The sequence below is a fragment of the Cicer arietinum genome, chromosome 3, assembly GCF_000331145.2.
Source record: "Cicer arietinum cultivar CDC Frontier isolate Library 1 chromosome 3, Cicar.CDCFrontier_v2.0, whole genome shotgun sequence".
Taxonomy (NCBI): domain Eukaryota; kingdom Viridiplantae; phylum Streptophyta; class Magnoliopsida; order Fabales; family Fabaceae; genus Cicer; species Cicer arietinum.
The window spans coordinates 33888346-33893897 of record NC_021162.2 but is presented as its reverse complement, the minus strand read 5'-3'; the positions used below and the strand labels follow the sequence as shown (position 1 = coordinate 33893897).

General features: G+C 32.3%; 1 long non-coding RNA gene across 2 annotated transcripts; it reads left to right on the top strand.

Annotated features, from left to right (window-relative positions):
- Positions 1 to 947: 947 nt before the first annotated feature.
- LOC105851732 (uncharacterized) lies at positions 948 to 5318 on the top strand. 2 transcript variants are annotated; one of them, XR_012162282.1, is made up of 6 exons: positions 948 to 1598; positions 2170 to 2400; positions 2748 to 2810; positions 3500 to 3556; positions 3670 to 3769; positions 4781 to 5318. It is a non-coding gene; the product is annotated as an uncharacterized lncRNA (long non-coding RNA). The 2 variants fall into 2 exon arrangements; XR_003471867.2 differs by having other exon boundaries at positions 2748 to 3556.
- Positions 5319 to 5552: the final 234 nt, after the last annotated feature.

Sequence of the window (5552 nt, the reverse complement as noted above, 5' to 3'; positions counted from 1 at the left end):
GATAATTTAGGTTATGGAAAAATAGAATATGACCTTATGTGGACCTTGAAGGTGAAAGTGAACTAGAGAATTTTCGCACTCACAACTCCGTGAATGTAACTAATAAGTAACTAATAAGAAACTAATAAGAAACTATTTGATAACTAGTTGTGGGACTAATCAACTCAGTAGGTGTTGGGTAACTATATTGGATACTTGAAGCTTCTACTCAAGTTTAATAGATGATGTTTGTGAAGAGACGAAAAATCTAGTGGTGCCACAGGATGTTGTGCCTAAATGGTTGGTGAATCCATATGTACAAGAAGGATTTCATAGTCATCAAGAGAACATGACTCTTGGAGAGTTATGGTGACGTTGAGATCCTCATTTGAGAAGTTGACTTCATCTACTTTGGTCGAGAATAGAGAGCATCGAAAAGGTGTGAATGTTTCACATAGTATGAATTGGTTAAGTTGGTGGCTTTTGGATGATACATTGAGTTATCCTTTGGATTAGACATGTATTCTAGGTTCAGTAAACCAAGTTAAGAAATATGTGGGAAATTGGCATATGACAACATAAACTTCATTAGATATTAATTTGGATTAATTAATCTATGTGTTAGCCAATGGTATTGTAGTGGTTGATACTTAGGGAAATGATAAACAATTTGCTAGTATTGGGTGAATAGCATCAGTAGTGTTCTAAACTGATGTTTTGGAGAAAACTCAAGACAAGTATGTTTTTGATTGGTCAATATTTTGAGTAATGACATAAGGGTTTAGGGAACCTAGAGGAGAGGCTTCTATTAGAATGGTTTGGATAATAGAAATATGTTTTGATTGCACCCTAAGGTCGCGAGAGTTAGTGATGTCATATTTTAAAAAAATACTCTTCCGAGAGAAAGTGATTATTTATTGTAAGAACTGATGATTCTTTGATCCCAAATGATTTTGAGAGATTTCAAGGAAATCTTACAATTAAGTTTGGAAATATTATGGGTTATTGTATAGGATGAGTTAGATATTAGTTCTGAGATAAATGTTAGAAATATGAGGTGACTAGTGTGCGAGTTTAAAAGAGTGATTGTAGGCTGGGAAGTAATGTTGAATATTAATGATTGAACGTAATTTCCTCAACAACATAATATGAAGAAAGGAAGATGGAGTTTTACGAAAAATATAGTGTATACAGAGGTAGAGTTAAGTCTCAAGAATAAACCAAACATATTTAACTAAACATTTGAGAACATTATTTTAGGATGTTGTGATCTTATAGATTTCATGAAGGTCATCCTAGTAATTAAATTTTAGTTATTTGAGTGATAAGAAACTTTTATCACTACAAGAAAACATCTGAATACCTAAAGAATATTACCCACGGTCTCAGTCCGTGAGTAAATTATTTGTTATCCACGGAAAGACCGTGTATATATTATTTATAAAATAAATTGATTTTTTTAAATTATGTGAAATAACTCTCATTGTCACTCATTCTCACTGGTCTCTATAGAACCTTAGAGCCTTTTTTCTCCAACATCCTCCAGATTGCTACCTTCTCCAACCCGGATTCCCGTCGCTCCGGCCGCCACCTCGACGTTCGCTCTCACTCGTTCACAGGTTTTCCCTCGCTCTATCGTTCTGTCTCTCTCTCTCTCTCTCTCTCGTTCTCTCGATTTTTGTTATCTCTCTCGTGTGCTCTCTCTAATTTGTTCTATTTTCATGATTATTTGTTGAGTAAAGGAAAAAATTATTAGTTGATTTACAAACTCTAAATCATTCTCCCGTTTTGATTTGCTCAAAAATGTTCAACTGTTCAGGTTTGTTCACTTTTAGAAAGGGGAAGTTGTTAATTCTTTTCTTCCAGATTTGTTAATTACTCTTCATTTCTTCTTATTTATTACATGTTCACTTTGATTGTTGTATCGGTGAATAAAGATAAAATCTACCGTAGGTAACACCAGTTTTTCTTGTAGTGTAAATACATATTTAAAATGTAATTTGATTTTATTTTGATTATCAGATACTGGTTCATACTTAACACAAATATGTAACTGAAAAGAAATACTATTACTCCAACCATGATGTTAATGGATTTGTTTTCTATCCTTTTTATAAATTAATTTTCTATAATAACTACTAGCTAGAGGTATGATCTTAAAATTAATGAAATTAACATACTGTACGGCAGATTTTGTAATATATCTTGGTGATGTGATTACGGCTAACAATATAATGATTGGAAATTCAAGTTTGTATTGGGATCAAGCAACCTCTCCAGCAAGAAATAGGGGCATACCTTGGGCCAGTGTATTCGGAAATCATGATGATGCTCCATTTCAATGGCCATTGGAGTGGTTTTCTGCTCCTAGTATTCCTCTCATTCATTGTCCTCAAACAACTACTTCATATTCATATTCAGGTACTAAGTAATTTTATATACTTTTTTTATAGACAAATGTTAGTAAGTATTATGAAACTTGAACCTTAGACCTCATTTCCCATATTCGTCCCAATCCATATGGTTAGAGTAAATCGTGGGGAGGAGTATTGCATTTAGCATTTGTTGTTTCTGTTGATCCTTTGTTATAATTTTTTTTACTATTTTATTGTAATTTGTTTGACGTAGGGGGAAGCCTAAATTTAGTATCGTTTCATATGGAGGACCAAAATCTTCAATTAGTTGCTATATATGTTTTCATTATGTTATGGTTTTAATTTGGTGATCTCTACTCTGACTATGCATTCTTGACGTATCGATTTTTTCAGTCTACTTTTCTTAATTCCTTTGGGAGTTCCATGTGAAGTTGTAGCAAAAATTATCAAGACAAGGTATGTAACAACACAAAGGAGATATGGTTTTTTTGTGTTTAAGGGGAGATAGTCGATGAATCTATTGTGGGATGTGAAAGTTGTGGCGGACATTATCAAGGACATGCTCTAGAAAAATTCAATTTCTTCAAGAATTGTGAACCTGTTTTTCTGTTCTATCTTTCTCTCGTTTGTATTCTACCTGGTTGTTTTGGTTTCTTTATTGCTTCTGAAGTTTTCTTTTCTTGATTTCTCTAACCCAATAATCAACTTGTTTTCCTTGATGCTGGTTTCAATCTGGACTTTGCAGAGTTACCTTCAATAAATTATTTATAAACTTCTTATTTGGCAATAAATATCTTCTATGAAAAAACTGGTATGTTGCAGAGCTTTTGGCAGAAGTAGTTCCACTTCATTTGATGATGTATGTGCATGCATATTATGAAATACTCTTCTATGGAGTAAGATGACTTCATACTACCATTTACTAATATGATTGGATACTTGGATTGAGATACTTATGATTTAATGAGTGAATACATAGTAAGTTATAATGCTTGATCTTAATTGAGTACACTTGTTAACAAGACTTTTAATCATTCAAATAAAAGTTTATACCTACTAACAACTAAAAATTGCCTCTAGCAGTCACTAACAGCGACATTCCTCTTTTTAATTTGTTGCTAAATTTTTGCTTTGTAATGTTGCAGTAGCTAAGATAAGGAATATGTAAAGGAGATTTTGCCATATTGGATTGTATTAAAGAGGTATTTTTCTTGCATTACTATTGTATATATGTCTCAATTATGTTGATTCTTAATATGTGATCTGTTGTTCCATCATCCTTTCATGTCAATTAGTTCATTTAATTCTGAATCAGGGATTTTGCAATTGCTAATATGATAGGAGCAAAAGGTTTAATGGGGAACTCATGGCCAGATTTGGCCATATGGTTGCAATTGGATGGCTAACTGATCCTGGTAATAAGGCCATATTGTTGCTTTTGCTCATTCTTGTATGAATATCATGATCTTTATTATTTTAATCAGTTGGTGGTCAGCAATGTACTTACATACCCAATTGCTTCACTTATTGACTGAGTTTAGATTATTTTTCAATGTACTACAAGTTGTTCATCTTTCTCTCTACACTCAATAATTTTCAATGTACTTACATACCCAATTGATTCACTTATTGACTGAGTTTAGATTGTTTTTCAATGTACTACAAGTTGTTCATCTTTCTCTCTACACTCAATAATTTTCACAAGTTCATCCAAACACCACTCTGAATAAGCATACTTTGGAGAGAATATGACTAAAGAAATCAAAGATGTTTCAATTGCTTCAAAAAGTGCTTGTCCTATTTCATCTCCTTGATTTAGACATTTAGCTTTATATACTGTTAGAAATAGGTAGAATATTTCACGGATTGTCTGTGAGTAATGTAACCTACGTTGTTACCCACGGAAAATCTATGAGTAAATTTACCCACGACAAATCTATGAGTTACGTTACTCACAGAGACCCGGTGAGTCATACTGCGATGGACATTCTTTAAGTAACTGTATTCCCCTTCTTCTCTGTCGGTAAAATTTTTCCTACGAGCGAAATAGCTACGAACCTGTGTCTGTAGGTAATCTGTGAGTAATTTTACGTTACCTACGAACATTCCATAGATAAAGATAAAATTTGCCGTAGATAACAACAGTTTTTCTTGTAGTGAATGTGTAAAATTTGGAGGTTAACTGATAACTTCTCATTATATACATATTTTTCATTGTTTCTAACTTTATTTATCTTTAATAATTAGTTAACTTATAAAGTTATTTGATATATTTGGTTGATTTTAATTCTTGGATTTGATAAAATGTTTATGTTCTTATTTCTTTGATAAAGTAGAGATTTTTCATAGTTTTGCGTTGTTTCTTTGTTTTAGTGCAGTGCTGAATTTTGTTGAGAAATTAACATGACCTATGTGGAGTCTTTCAGCCATATATGCAGTTGTAGATGTCCAATTGGAGTCAAAATAAATGCAAATGAAAGCTAAGATTCATAGCTACAACTTTCATTAAGACACTAGAACCAACTTCGAACTCAACAGATGAGCAGAATGCAGTAAATGTTATACAATAGATGTTGTGCGCCCGAAGCGCAAATGATGTGTTTGGGGAGCATTTCTACATTCTGATTATGTCCAAGCATGCCTGGAGTGCAAATTTTGCGATTGAGACACGTCACGTACTGCATAATGCATTCAAACATGTTTTTCTCACTTTCTAGGGATCTTATTGGCTATTGGGAAGTTTGGAGACTTGTGCTCTAACAGAGAAACTCATAGATAGTTTATTCTAACACCATTGAAGGAGTTTTATCAAGAATTGTTTATGCATCTTTGTTATAATTCTTCTTTAATCTCTAACTTTTATATATCTTCCGTGAGTAACTAAACCCTATTTGTTAGGGATGAGTGAAACATGATGAAATCTTTATTTGTCTGATTTGATTTTTAGTTATACGAATGAGTTTATTGAATTATTTTTCTCATTTATGTGCTTAATTCCTTTTATTTCTTGATTATCTTTAAATTATTTTATGATTTCTATTTTGAAACGACAATGGACTTTACGAATGCTTGAGATGAGAAATTCATGTTATTGTAGTATATGGATAGATATAGGACATAAAACCAACCAATTGAATTATTTGCAGAGGCAATAGTTTAATAGGAAAATTCTTGTACTGTAAAGCTTAATTATAATAT